The sequence below is a fragment of the Athalia rosae genome, chromosome 6 (assembly GCF_917208135.1).
Source record: "Athalia rosae chromosome 6, iyAthRosa1.1, whole genome shotgun sequence".
Lineage (NCBI taxonomy): Eukaryota > Metazoa > Arthropoda > Insecta > Hymenoptera > Athaliidae > Athalia > Athalia rosae.
The window spans coordinates 17,769,397-17,785,556 of NC_064031.1; the positions used below are offsets into that span (position 1 = coordinate 17,769,397).

At 39.7% G+C, this 16,160-nt stretch overlaps 1 long non-coding RNA gene across 1 annotated transcript; it reads left to right on the forward strand.

Moving 5' to 3' along the window:
• Nucleotides 1–1,958: 1,958 nt before the first annotated feature.
• On the forward strand, nt 1,959–2,625 carry LOC125501485. The gene is made up of 3 exons (XR_007279067.1): nt 1,959–2,100; nt 2,170–2,338; nt 2,435–2,625. It is a non-coding gene; the product is annotated as an uncharacterized LOC125501485 (long non-coding RNA).
• Nucleotides 2,626–16,160: the final 13,535 nt, after the last annotated feature.

Sequence of the window (16,160 nt, forward strand, 5' to 3'; positions counted from 1 at the left end):
TCGCTGTTGAGAGAAGAATAATTATAAGACATATCGAGTGGGTTTAGTCGTAGACCCACTTTGATTCGTCGCAATCCGTGCATGGGTCGAAATATTCGAACTTCTCGGTCTACGAGGGAGCCCGAGCTGTGCTGGAGTCAGCGTAGCCAGCAGGGTAGCACTTTGTTGTGGGTCGTCACCTTCAGGGCTGAGCAGAGGTGACGCCTTAAAACAAACCGCGCGCCCGTGGCTACCTCTGACTCTAGCTAAGCTTGGGTTTGCTGGTGAATTCAGAAATTCGAATATTTCGGTCTATGCATGGATTGCGACGAATCTATTTGGGTCTACGACTGAAACCAATCGATGTCTTATAATTATTCTGCTTCGAACAGCGAATAATTGATGATTACTCGATCGATTGCATGAGTAGAATATTTTGGCTTTTAAATTTGGATTTCGGAGCTCATTATATGTGAGATTACTCTTGAAGAACCAAAAAAAAAATTCGATTTTTGAGCAAAAAATAAATCATTGTTTTAATTGGGTTTAATATATATATTCCTGAGGTCAAAATACATAAGAAAAGTGCCATACGATCAATTTCAAAGAATAAAAATTGATTGTATGGCATTTTTCTCATGTATTTTGACCTCAGGAACACGGATCCGTTGGCCAATTTGAGCTACGATTTTTTCCCTTATAGATATCCTCAAATTTTTGAAAAAAAATGCGAAAAAATGGGGATTACTAGGTCATTTTTTGAGATAGATCAATCTTCGTTTCAGATTTGGATTTCTGAGATCAAAATACGTAAGAAAAGCATAGTAAACCCAATCAAAACAATGATTAATTTTTTGCTAAAAAATCGAATTTTTTTTTGGCTTCTCAAGGGTAATCTCACGTATAATCAGCTCAGGTATCCAAATTCAAAAGCCAAAATCATCTACTCATGCAATCGATCGAGTAATCATCAATTATCCGCTGTTCGGAGCAGAATAATTATAAGACATCGATTGGTTTTAGTCGTAGACCCACATAGATTCGTCGCAATCCGTGCATAGGCCGAAATATTCGAATTTCTCGGTCTACAAGGGGACCAAACTGGAATCAGGTAGCCACGGGCGCGCGGTATGTTGTGGGGCGTGACCTCTGCTCAGCTTCGAAGGTGAGGTCTCACAACAAAACGCTAGCTGCTGGCTACGCTGACTCCAGTTCAGGTCCCTTGTAGACCGAGAAATTCGAATATTTCGACCCATGCATGGATTGCGACGAATCAAAGTGGGTCTACGACTAAAACCAATCGATGTCTCATAATTATTCTGCTTCGAACAGCGAATAATTGATGATGACTCGATCGATTGCATGAGTAGATGATTTTGGCCTTTAAATTTGGATCCCTGAGCTGATTATTTATAAGATGAAGCTCAAAAAACCGAAAAAAAATTCGATTTTCGACTTTTTTCGGACAAAGGGCGAGGTTTTTTGGGGATTCTTTATTTCGGGGATATGTTATGATTGAATTTCACCGCTGTTGGTCACGTCTGCGCACTCGCTGATACAGCTAGCGCTAAGTCGCGGAATTTTCGTGAACTACAAAAACTAGTGCCATCTGATGGACTTTTCAAAAACTGATTTCAGCGCAAGTCCAGATGGGGTAAGTTACCTACGAACAATTCATCGTCATCGGTCGGCAACTCCGCATAGGGTAAATTGCCTACGAACAATTCATCGTCATCGGTCGGTCCATGGATATCGGTCGGCGAATCCGCATAGGGTATATTTCCTACGAACAATTCATCGTCATCGGTCGGTATCAGATCTGATAACTTACTGATCAAAAACTCGTGACACACCCTTGACGTTCCATCGGAGCATGTTCTTTAAATCGAAGTTGAACACAACCCTGATGTTGACGAATACTAATGATGACATGTCATTGAATTTACTCCTTTGTCCAGGTAATTGCATTCTTGGTCTCGACACGGAAAAAACCCAGAGGATCAGAGGCTACAGTCTTCAGGTATTTGCAATTTTCGGGCCTGGACAATAAATCCAAGCAACTGCGAAGTTACGTGTCAGTCTTATTTTAATATGGATACAGCGTCTAAATGAGAAATGCAGGTTTGTTAGTTTCTGGTTCCTCCAGCATCCGGTAATCTATAAACATTTTAACACTTGTACTTGTTTCAGAAAAATCGTTGGGGTTCTCCGTTCGATTTGCGATGCTGCTCTTTGACAGAACTTCGCACGTGTTGTCCATTTTGTCGCATTTCCGAACGGAAAAATGGAGATCTCTCGACGAGTATCAGGAATTGCTCGGTCCAGTCGACACGCTCGTTTTTCTGAAGCCGTAATATAGGTATCGTCATGTATTTTGAGTTTGAAAATCCACAACTGCTTCCTAATTTAATTTATCCAACGACCGGTCGATTAATAAGCCAATCGTTTGTTGCAGACGTAGCAATATCAAGATATTCCGATGGTTTCGGGTCGTGGCACAATTGACTCGACAAATTCAAGTCCAATTTATCCAACGACCGGTCGAATAATAAGCTGAATATTCATCAATTATTCGATGTTGGGAGCACAAAAATTATAAGACATATCGATTATTTTTAGTCGTAGACGCACTGTGATTCGTCGCAATCCGTGCATGGGTCGAAATATTCGAATTTCTCGGTCTACGAGGGAGCCCGAGCTGTGCTGGAGTCAGCGTAGCCAGCAGGGTAGCACTTTGTTGTGGGTCGTCACCTTCAGGGATGAGCAGAGGTGACGCCTCAAAACAAACCGCGCGCCCGTGGCTACCTCTGACTCTAGCTAAGCTTGGGTTTGCTGGTGAATTCAGAAATTCGAATATTTCGGTCTATGCATGGATTGCGACGAATCTATTTGGGTTTACGACTAAAACCAATCGATGTCTTATAATTATTCTGCTTCGAACAGCGAATAATTGATGATTACTCGATCGATTGCATGAGTAGAATATTTTGGCTTTTAAATTTGGATTTCGGAGCTCATTATATGTGAGATTACTCTTGAAAAACCAAAAAAAAAATTCGATTTGTGAGCAAAAAATAAATCATTGTTTTAATTGGGTTTAATATATATATTCCTGAGGTCAAAATACATAAGAAAAGTGCCATACGATCAATTTTAAAGAATAAAATTGATTGTATGGCACTCTTCTTATGTATTTTGACCTCAGGAATATACGGGCGCGCGGTATGTTGTGAGGCGTGGGCTCTGCTCAGCTTCGAAGGTGAGGTCTCACAACAAAACGCTAGCTGCTGGCTACGCTGACTCCAGTTCAGGTCCCTTGTAGACCGAGAAATTCGAATATTCCGACGCATGCATGGATCGCGACGAATCAGAGTGGGTCTACGACTAAAACCACTCGATATGTCTTATAATTTTTCTCCTCCCAAATCGTAATCGCAAATTTTTCACTGTAATGAGCAGAGAAATTGAAATATCTCTGTAGCTTTGAGTCGTGGCTCACTTAATTCGTCGGATTTATGTTCTTAAGTTCGACATGTATTAGAATAAGGTATTTTGAAACATTCGAAACGCATCCTGTATTGTGTTAGCAAGATTGCAGTATCTGTGAGACTCTGGTCGTTTATCGATATACGAGTCAATAATGAAGTCTAGTTCCTGAAGTTTTGGCACTTCTACGTGTTGAGGGCCCAGAAACGATGGTAATACTAATCCTCTGTTTAAATTGATTGACTGCTGTACTCTACTGCTTTGAGAAGTCAAAAAATTGTAATACCTTGATAGCTCCTAGTTGTTGTTCAATTATGTAATCAGATTCTTGTTTTCAAGATCAAAATACATACAACTACTGCTCCGTCATCATTATTTATTATTTTCCGCTCTTCTCCTGAATCTTTCTCAAGTTTTATCTCATTTTGAATGAATGAGTGTACTTCCTCCATGTCCTGTGAGTTTTTTGAGCCCTGTAGCTAGAGTAACACGACCTTAGACTTGTTTCCAGATGTTGACCGAATATTTTCTATTTTTTCCTTCCTTTCCTGATTTCTTTTCGATTTTGAGTCAATTTTCCGATTGATCCGCCAATTACTGCATTTCCCGGCCTTCCTGGAGGTTCCCTGTGATCCAGAACCGAAGGTACGTCATCCTACATTAATTCCCGATTTTTTTCTGATTTTTCGCGATTTTTTCCTATTTTTTTCCGACTCAAAGCTACAGAGATATTTCAATTTCTCTGCTCATTTCAGTGAAAAATTTGCGATTACTCGATTAATTAATCGAGCAAAATATTCTCGCGAGCACAGTCGGATTTCTGGGCTCCAAATCTGAGAGAAAATATCACCTCAAAACTGGCCCTGCTGGTAGGAAAAGCCGAAAATCGCCAGAAAACCTTATTTTCCGGTCGAAAATCGTCAATGATCGCCAAAAAAACCTTTCCTCTCTTCCAGAAGAAGCAAAAAATCGCCAATGAACCACCCCTTTGGATCGAAAACCGCCAAAAATCGTGAACAAACCACCCTAATACGTCAAGACCCCTGAAAAATCCCCAAAAAACCTCGACCTTTGTCCGAAAAAGTCGAAAATCAAATTTTTTTTTGGTTCTTCAAGCTTAATCTCACATATAATCAGCTCAGGAATCCAAATCTGAAAGCCAAAATCATCTACTCATGCAATCGATCACATAATCATTAATTATTCGCTGTTGAGAGAAGAATAATTATAAGACATATCGAGTGGTTTTAGTCGTAGACCCACTTTGATTCGTCGCAATCCGTGCATGGGTCGAAATATTCGAACTTCTCGGTCTACGAGGGAGCCCGAGCTGTGCTGGAGTCAGCGTAGCCAGCAGGGTAGCACTTTGTTGTGGGTCGTCACCTTCAGGGCTGAGCAGAGGTGACGCCTTAAAACAAACCGCGCGCCCGTGGCTACCTCTGACTCTAGCTAAGCTTGGGTTTGCTGGTGAATTCAGAAATTCGAATATTTCGGCCTATGCATGGATTGCGACGAATCTATTTGGGTCTACGACTGAAACCAATCGATGTCTTATAATTATTCTGCTTCGAACAGCGAATAATTGATGATTACTCGATCGATTGCATGAGTAGAATATTTTGGCTTTTAAATTTGGATTTCGGAGCTCATTATATGTGAGATTACTCTTGAAGAACCAGAAAAAAAATTCGATCTTTGAGCAAAAAATAAATCATTGTTTTAATTGGGTTTAATATATATATTCCTGAGGTCAAAATACATAAGAAAAGTGCCATACGATCAATTTTAAAGAATAAAAATTGATTGTATGGCATTTTTCTTATGTATTTTGACCTCAGGAACACGCATCCGTTGTCCAAATTGAGCTACGATTTTTTCCCTTATAGATATCCTCAAATTTTTGAAAAAAAATGCGAAAAAATGGGGATTACTAGGTCATTTTTTGAGATAGATCAATCTTCGTTTCAGATTTGGATTTCTGAGATCAAAATACGTAAGAAAAGCATAGTAAACCCAATCAAAACAATGATTAATTTTTTGCTAAAAAAACGAATTTTTTGTTGGCTTCTCAAGGGTAATCTCACGTATAATCAGCTCAGGTATCCAAATTTAAGAGCCAAAATCATCTACTCATGCAATCGATCGAGTAATCATCTATTATTCGCTGTTCGAAGCAGAATAATTATAAGACATCGATTGGTTTTAGTCGTAGACTCACATAGATTCGTCGCAATCCGTGCATAGGCCGAAATATTCGGAATTCTCGGTCTACAAGGGGACCAAACTGGAGTCAGGTAGCCACGGGCGCGCGGTATGTTGTGGGGCGTGGGCTCTGCTCAGCTTCGAAGGTGAGGTCTCACAACAAAACGCTAGCTGCTGGCTACGCTGACTCCAGTTTAGGTCCCTTGTAGACCGAGAAATTCGAATATTTCGACCCATGCATGGATCGCGACGAATCAAAGTGGGTCTACGACTAAAACCACTCGATATGTCTTATAATTTTTCTCCTCCCAAATCGTAATCGCAAATTTTTCACTGTAATGGGCAGAGAAATTGAAATATCTCTGTAGCTTTGAGTCGTAGCTCACTTAATTCGTCGGATTTATGTTCTTAAGTTCGAAATGTATTAGAATAAGGTATTTTGAAACATTCGGAACGCATCCTGTATTGTGTTAGCAAGATTGCAGTATCTGTGAGACTCTGGTCGTTTATCGATATACGAGTCAATAATGAAGTCTAGTTCCTGAAGTTTTGGCACTTCTACGTGTTGAGGGCCCAGAAACGATGGTAATACTAATCCTCTGTTTAAATTGATTGACTGCTGTACTCTACTGCTTTGAAAAGTCAAAAAATTGTAATACCTTGATAGCTCCTAGTTGTTGTTCAATTATGTAATCAGATTCTTGTTTTCAAGATCAAAATACATACAACTACTGCTCCGTCATCATTATTTATTATTTTCCGCTCTTCTCCTGAATCTTTCTCAAGTTTTATCTCATTTTGAATGAATGAGTGTACTTCCTCCATGTCCTGTGAGTTTTTTGAGCCCTGTAGCTAGAGTAACACGACCTTAGACTTGTTTCCAGATGTTGACCGAATATTTTCTATTTTTTCCTTCCTTTCCTGATTTCTTTTCGATTTTGAGTCAATTTTCCGATTGATCCGCCAATTACTGCATTTCCCGGCCTTCCTGGAGGTTCCCTGTGATCCAGAACCGAAGGTACGTCATCCTACATTAATTCCCGATTTTTTTCTGATTTTTCGCGATTTTTTCCTATTTTTTTCCGACTCAAAGCTACAGAGATATTTCAATTTCTCTGCTCATTTCAGTGAAAAATTTGCGATTACTCGATTAATTAATCGAGCAAAATATTCTCGCGAGCACAGTCGGATTTCTGGGCTCCAAATCTGAGAGAAAATATCACCTCAAAACTGGCCCTGCTGGTAGGAAAAGCCGAAAATCGCCAGAAAACCTTATTTTCCGGTCGAAAATCGTCAATGATCGCCAAAAAAACCTTTCCTCTCTTCCAGAAGAAGCAAAAAATCGCCAATGAACCACCCCTTTGGATCGAAAACCGCCAAAAATCGTGAACAAACCACCCTAATACGTCAAGACCCCTGAAAAATCCCCAAAAAACCTCGACCTTTGTCCGAAAAAGTCGAAAATCAAATTTTTTTTTGGTTCTTCAAGCTTAATCTCACATATAATCAGCTCAGGAATCCAAATCTGAAAGCCAAAATCATCTACTCATGCAATCGATCACATAATCATTAATTATTCGCTGTTGAGAGAAGAATAATTATAAGACATATCGAGTGGTTTTAGTCGTAGACCCACTTTGATTCGTCGCAATCCGTGCATGGGTCGAAATATTCGAACTTCTCGGTCTACGAGGGAGCCCGAGCTGTGCTGGAGTCAGCGTAGCCAGCAGGGTAGCACTTTGTTGTGGGTCGTCACCTTCAGGGCTGAGCAGAGGTGACGCCTTAAAACAAACCGCGCGCCCGTGGCTACCTCTGACTCTAGCTAAGCTTGGGTTTGCTGGTGAATTCAGAAATTCGAATATTTCGGCCTATGCATGGATTGCGACGAATCTATTTGGGTCTACGACTGAAACCAATCGATGTCTTATAATTATTCTGCTTCGAACAGCGAATAATTGATGATTACTCGATCGATTGCATGAGTAGAATATTTTGGCTTTTAAATTTGGATTTCGGAGCTCATTATATGTGAGATTACTCTTGAAGAACCAGAAAAAAAATTCGATCTTTGAGCAAAAAATAAATCATTGTTTTAATTGGGTTTAATATATATATTCCTGAGGTCAAAATACATAAGAAAAGTGCCATACGATCAATTTTAAAGAATAAAAATTGATTGTATGGCATTTTTCTTATGTATTTTGACCTCAGGAACACGCATCCGTTGTCCAAATTGAGCTACGATTTTTTCCCTTATAGATATCCTCAAATTTTTGAAAAAAAATGCGAAAAAATGGGGATTACTAGGTCATTTTTTGAGATAGATCAATCTTCGTTTCAGATTTGGATTTCTGAGATCAAAATACGTAAGAAAAGCATAGTAAACCCAATCAAAACAATGATTAATTTTTTGCTAAAAAAACGAATTTTTTGTTGGCTTCTCAAGGGTAATCTCACGTATAATCAGCTCAGGTATCCAAATTTAAGAGCCAAAATCATCTACTCATGCAATCGATCGAGTAATCATCTATTATTCGCTGTTCGAAGCAGAATAATTATAAGACATCGATTGGTTTTAGTCGTAGACTCACATAGATTCGTCGCAATCCGTGCATAGGCCGAAATATTCGGAATTCTCGGTCTACAAGGGGACCAAACTGGAGTCAGGTAGCCACGGGCGCGCGGTATGTTGTGGGGCGTGGGCTCTGCTCAGCTTCGAAGGTGAGGTCTCACAACAAAACGCTAGCTGCTGGCTACGCTGACTCCAGTTTAGGTCCCTTGTAGACCGAGAAATTCGAATATTTCGACCCATGCATGGATCGCGACGAATCAAAGTGGGTCTACGACTAAAACCACTCGATATGTCTTATAATTTTTCTCCTCCCAAATCGTAATCGCAAATTTTTCACTGTAATGGGCAGAGAAATTGAAATATCTCTGTAGCTTTGAGTCGTAGCTCACTTAATTCGTCGGATTTATGTTCTTAAGTTCGAAATGTATTAGAATAAGGTATTTTGAAACATTCGGAACGCATCCTGTATTGTGTTAGCAAGATTGCAGTATCTGTGAGACTCTGGTCGTTTATCGATATACGAGTCAATAATGAAGTCTAGTTCCTGAAGTTTTGGCACTTCTACGTGTTGAGGGCCCAGAAACGATGGTAATACTAATCCTCTGTTTAAATTGATTGACTGCTGTACTCTACTGCTTTGAAAAGTCAAAAAATTGTAATACCTTGATAGCTCCTAGTTGTTGTTCAATTATGTAATCAGATTCTTGTTTTCAAGATCAAAATACATACAACTACTGCTCCGTCATCATTATTTATTATTTTCCGCTCTTCTCCTGAATCTTTCTCAAGTTTTATCTCATTTTGAATGAATGAGTGTACTTCCTCCATGTCCTGTGAGTTTTTTGAGCCCTGTAGCTAGAGTAACACGACCTTAGACTTGTTTCCAGATGTTGACCGAATATTTTCTATTTTTTCCTTCCTTTCCTGATTTCTTTTCGATTTTGAGTCAATTTTCCGATTGATCCGCCAATTACTGCATTTCCCGGCCTTCCTGGAGGTTCCCTGTGATCCAGAACCGAAGGTACGTCATCCTACATTAATTCCCGATTTTTTTCTGATTTTTCGCGATTTTTTCCTATTTTTTTCCGACTCAAAGCTACAGAGATATTTCAATTTCTCTGCTCATTTCAGTGAAAAATTTGCGATTACTCGATTAATTAATCGAGCAAAATATTCTCGCGAGCACAGTCGGATTTCTGGGCTCCAAATCTGAGAGAAAATATCACCTCAAAACTGGCCCTGCTGGTAGGAAAAGCCGAAAATCGCCAGAAAACCTTATTTTCCGGTCGAAAATCGTCAATGATCGCCAAAAAAACCTTTCCTCTCTTCCAGAAGAAGCAAAAAATCGCCAATGAACCACCCCTTTGGATCGAAAACCGCCAAAAATCGTGAACAAACCACCCTAATACGTCAAGACCCCTGAAAAATCCCCAAAAAACCTCGACCTTTGTCCGAAAAAGTCGAAAATCAAATTTTTTTTTGGTTCTTCAAGCTTAATCTCACATATAATCAGCTCAGGAATCCAAATCTGAAAGCCAAAATCATCTACTCATGCAATCGATCACATAATCATTAATTATTCGCTGTTGAGAGAAGAATAATTATAAGACATATCGAGTGGTTTTAGTCGTAGACCCACTTTGATTCGTCGCAATCCGTGCATGGGTCGAAATATTCGAACTTCTCGGTCTACGAGGGAGCCCGAGCTGTGCTGGAGTCAGCGTAGCCAGCAGGGTAGCACTTTGTTGTGGGTCGTCACCTTCAGGGCTGAGCAGAGGTGACGCCTTAAAACAAACCGCGCGCCCGTGGCTACCTCTGACTCTAGCTAAGCTTGGGTTTGCTGGTGAATTCAGAAATTCGAATATTTCGGCCTATGCATGGATTGCGACGAATCTATTTGGGTCTACGACTGAAACCAATCGATGTCTTATAATTATTCTGCTTCGAACAGCGAATAATTGATGATTACTCGATCGATTGCATGAGTAGAATATTTTGGCTTTTAAATTTGGATTTCGGAGCTCATTATATGTGAGATTACTCTTGAAGAACCAGAAAAAAAATTCGATCTTTGAGCAAAAAATAAATCATTGTTTTAATTGGGTTTAATATATATATTCCTGAGGTCAAAATACATAAGAAAAGTGCCATACGATCAATTTTAAAGAATAAAAATTGATTGTATGGCATTTTTCTTATGTATTTTGACCTCAGGAACACGCATCCGTTGTCCAAATTGAGCTACGATTTTTTCCCTTATAGATATCCTCAAATTTTTGAAAAAAAATGCGAAAAAATGGGGATTACTAGGTCATTTTTTGAGATAGATCAATCTTCGTTTCAGATTTGGATTTCTGAGATCAAAATACGTAAGAAAAGCATAGTAAACCCAATCAAAACAATGATTAATTTTTTGCTAAAAAAACGAATTTTTTGTTGGCTTCTCAAGGGTAATCTCACGTATAATCAGCTCAGGTATCCAAATTTAAGAGCCAAAATCATCTACTCATGCAATCGATCGAGTAATCATCTATTATTCGCTGTTCGAAGCAGAATAATTATAAGACATCGATTGGTTTTAGTCGTAGACTCACATAGATTCGTCGCAATCCGTGCATAGGCCGAAATATTCGGAATTCTCGGTCTACAAGGGGACCAAACTGGAGTCAGGTAGCCACGGGCGCGCGGTATGTTGTGGGGCGTGGGCTCTGCTCAGCTTCGAAGGTGAGGTCTCACAACAAAACGCTAGCTGCTGGCTACGCTGACTCCAGTTTAGGTCCCTTGTAGACCGAGAAATTCGAATATTTCGACCCATGCATGGATCGCGACGAATCAAAGTGGGTCTACGACTAAAACCACTCGATATGTCTTATAATTTTTCTCCTCCCAAATCGTAATCGCAAATTTTTCACTGTAATGGGCAGAGAAATTGAAATATCTCTGTAGCTTTGAGTCGTAGCTCACTTAATTCGTCGGATTTATGTTCTTAAGTTCGAAATGTATTAGAATAAGGTATTTTGAAACATTCGGAACGCATCCTGTATTGTGTTAGCAAGATTGCAGTATCTGTGAGACTCTGGTCGTTTATCGATATACGAGTCAATAATGAAGTCTAGTTCCTGAAGTTTTGGCACTTCTACGTGTTGAGGGCCCAGAAACGATGGTAATACTAATCCTCTGTTTAAATTGATTGACTGCTGTACTCTACTGCTTTGAAAAGTCAAAAAATTGTAATACCTTGATAGCTCCTAGTTGTTGTTCAATTATGTAATCAGATTCTTGTTTTCAAGATCAAAATACATACAACTACTGCTCCGTCATCATTATTTATTATTTTCCGCTCTTCTCCTGAATCTTTCTCAAGTTTTATCTCATTTTGAATGAATGAGTGTACTTCCTCCATGTCCTGTGAGTTTTTTGAGCCCTGTAGCTAGAGTAACACGACCTTAGACTTGTTTCCAGATGTTGACCGAATATTTTCTATTTTTTCCTTCCTTTCCTGATTTCTTTTCGATTTTGAGTCAATTTTCCGATTGATCCGCCAATTACTGCATTTCCCGGCCTTCCTGGAGGTTCCCTGTGATCCAGAACCGAAGGTACGTCATCCTACATTAATTCCCGATTTTTTTCTGATTTTTCGCGATTTTTTCCTATTTTTTTCCGACTCAAAGCTACAGAGATATTTCAATTTCTCTGCTCATTTCAGTGAAAAATTTGCGATTACTCGATTAATTAATCGAGCAAAATATTCTCGCGAGCACAGTCGGATTTCTGGGCTCCAAATCTGAGAGAAAATATCACCTCAAAACTGGCCCTGCTGGTAGGAAAAGCCGAAAATCGCCAGAAAACCTTATTTTCCGGTCGAAAATCGTCAATGATCGCCAAAAAAAACCTTTCCTCTCTTCCAGAAGAAGCAAAAAATCGCCAATGAACCACCCCTTTGGATCGAAAACCGCCAAAAATCGTGAACAAACCACCCTAATACGTCAAGACCCCTGAAAAATCCCCAAAAAACCTCGACCTTTGTCCGAAAAAGTCGAAAATCAAATTTTTTTTTGGTTCTTCAAGCTTAATCTCACATATAATCAGCTCAGGAATCCAAATCTGAAAGCCAAAATCATCTACTCATGCAATCGATCACATAATCATTAATTATTCGCTGTTGAGAGAAGAATAATTATAAGACATATCGAGTGGTTTTAGTCGTAGACCCACTTTGATTCGTCGCAATCCGTGCATGGGTCGAAATATTCGAACTTCTCGGTCTACGAGGGAGCCCGAGCTGTGCTGGAGTCAGCGTAGCCAGCAGGGTAGCACTTTGTTGTGGGTCGTCACCTTCAGGGCTGAGCAGAGGTGACGCCTTAAAACAAACCGCGCGCCCGTGGCTACCTCTGACTCTAGCTAAGCTTGGGTTTGCTGGTGAATTCAGAAATTCGAATATTTCGGCCTATGCATGGATTGCGACGAATCTATTTGGGTCTACGACTGAAACCAATCGATGTCTTATAATTATTCTGCTTCGAACAGCGAATAATTGATGATTACTCGATCGATTGCATGAGTAGAATATTTTGGCTTTTAAATTTGGATTTCGGAGCTCATTATATGTGAGATTACTCTTGAAGAACCAGAAAAAAAATTCGATCTTTGAGCAAAAAATAAATCATTGTTTTAATTGGGTTTAATATATATATTCCTGAGGTCAAAATACATAAGAAAAGTGCCATACGATCAATTTTAAAGAATAAAAATTGATTGTATGGCATTTTTCTTATGTATTTTGACCTCAGGAACACGCATCCGTTGTCCAAATTGAGCTACGATTTTTTCCCTTATAGATATCCTCAAATTTTTGAAAAAAAATGCGAAAAAATGGGGATTACTAGGTCATTTTTTGAGATAGATCAATCTTCGTTTCAGATTTGGATTTCTGAGATCAAAATACGTAAGAAAAGCATAGTAAACCCAATCAAAACAATGATTAATTTTTTGCTAAAAAAACGAATTTTTTGTTGGCTTCTCAAGGGTAATCTCACGTATAATCAGCTCAGGTATCCAAATTCAAAAGCCAAAATCATCTACTCATGCAATCGATCGAGTAATCATCAATTATCCGCTGTTCGGAGCAGAATAATTATAAGACATCGATTGGTTTTAGTCGTAGACCCACATAGATTCGTCGCAATCCGTGCATAGGCCGAAATATTCGAATTTCTCGGTCTACAAGGGGACCAAACTGGAATCAGGTAGCCACGGGCGCGCGGTATGTTGTGGGGCGTGACCTCTGCTCAGCTTCGAAGGTGAGGTCTCACAACAAAACGCTAGCTGCTGGCTACGCTGACTCCAGTTCAGGTCCCTTGTAGACCGAGAAATTCGAATATTTCGACCCATGCATGGATTGCGACGAATCAAAGTGGGTCTACGACTAAAACCAATCGATGTCTCATAATTATTCTGCTTCGAACAGCGAATAATTGATGATGACTCGATCGATTGCATGAGTAGATGATTTTGGCCTTCAAATTTGGATCCCTGAGCTGATTATTTATAAGATGAAGCTCAAAAAACCGAAAAAAAATTCGATTTTCGACTTTTTTCGGACAAAGGGCGAGGTTTTTTGGGGATTCTTTATTTCGGGGATATGTTATGATTGAATTTCACCGCTGTTGGTCACGTCTGCGCACTCGCTGATACAGCTAGCGCTAAGTCGCGGAATTTTCGTGAACTACAAAAACTAGTGCCATCTGATGGACTTTTCAAAAACTGATTTCAGCGCAAGTCCAGATGGGGTAAGTTACCTACGAACAATTCATCGTCATCGGTCGGTCCATGGATATCGGTCGGCGAATCCGCATAGGGTAAATTACCTACGAACAATTCATCGTCATCGGTCGGTCCATGGATATCGGTCGGCGAATCCGCATAGGGTATATTTCCTACGAACAATTCATCGTCATCGGTCGGTATCAGATCTGATAACTTACTGATCAAAAACTCGTGACACACCCTTGACGTTCCATCGGAGCATGTTCTTTAAATCGAAGTTGAACACAACCCTGATGTTGACGAATACTAATGATGACATGTCATTGAATTTACTCCTTTGTCCAGGTAATTGCATTCTTGGTCTCGACACGGAAAAAACCCAGAGGATCAGAGGCTACAGTCTTCAGGTATTTGCAATTTTCGGGCCTGGACAATAAATCCAAGCAACTGCGAAGTTACGTGTCAGTCTTATTTTAATATGGATACAGCGTCTAAATGAGAAATGCAGGTTTGTTAGTTTCTGGTTCCTCCAGCATCCGGTAATCTATAAACATTTTAACACTTGTACTTGTTTCAGAAAAATCGTTGGGGTTCTCCGTTCGATTTGCGATGCTGCTCTTTGACAGAACTTCGCACGTGTTGTCCATTTTGTCGCATTTCCGAACGGAAAAATGGAGATCTCTCGACGAGTATCAGGAATTGCTCGGTCCAGTCGACACGCTCGTTTTTCTGAAGCCGTAATATAGGTATCGTCATGTATTTTGAGTTTGAAAATCCACAACTGCTTCCTAATTTAATTTATCCAACGACCGGTCGATTAATAAGCCAATCGTTTGTTGCAGACGTAGCAATATCAAGATATTCCGATGGTTTCGGGTCGTGGCACAATTGACTCGACAAATTCAAGTCCAATTTATCCAACGACCGGTCGAATAATAAGCTGAATATTCATCAATTATTCGATGTTGGGAGCACAAAAATTATAAGACATATCGATTATTTTTAGTCGTAGACGCACTGTGATTCGTCGCAATCCGTGCATGGGTCGAAATATTCGAATTTCTCGGTCTACGAGGGAGCCCGAGCTGTGCTGGAGTCAGCGTAGCCAGCAGGGTAGCACTTTGTTGTGGGTCGTCACCTTCAGGGATGAGCAGAGGTGACGCCTCAAAACAAACCGCGCGCCCGTGGCTACCTCTGACTCTAGCTAAGCTTGGGTTTGCTGGTGAATTCAGAAATTCGAATATTTCGGTCTATGCATGGATTGCGACGAATCTATTTGGGTTTACGACTAAAACCAATCGATGTCTTATAATTATTCTGCTTCGAACAGCGAATAATTGATGATTACTCGATCGATTGCATGAGTAGAATATTTTGGCTTTTAAATTTGGATTTCGGAGCTCATTATATGTGAGATTACTCTTGAAAAACCAAAAAAAAAATTCGATTTGTGAGCAAAAAATAAATCATTGTTTTAATTGGGTTTAATATATATATTCCTGAGGTCAAAATACATAAGAAAAGTGCCATACGATCAATTTTAAAGAATAAAAATTGATTGTATGGCATTTTTCTTATGTATTTTGACCTCAGGAACACGCATCCGTTGTCCAAATTGAGCTACGATTTTTTCCCTTATAGATATCCTCAAATTTTTGAAAAAAAATGCGAAAAAATGGGGATTACTAGGTCATTTTTTGAGATAGATCAATCTTCGTTTCAGATTTGGATTTCTGAGATCAAAATACGTAAGAAAAGCATAGTAAACCCAATCAAAACAATGATTAATTTTTTGCTAAAAAAACGAATTTTTTGTTGGCTTCTCAAGGGTAATCTCACGTATAATCAGCTCAGGTATCCAAATTTAAGAGCCAAAATCATCTACTCATGCAATCGATCGAGTAATCATCTATTATTCGCTGTTCGAAGCAGAATAATTATAAGACATCGATTGGTTTTAGTCGTAGACTCACATAGATTCGTCGCAATCCGTGCATAGGCCGAAATATTCGGAATTCTCGGTCTACAAGGGGACCAAACTGGAGTCAGGTAGCCACGGGCGCGCGGTATGTTGTGGGGCGTGGGCTCTGCTCAGCTTCGAAGGTGAGGTCTCACAACAAAACGCTAGCTGCTGGCTACGCTGACTCCAGTTTAG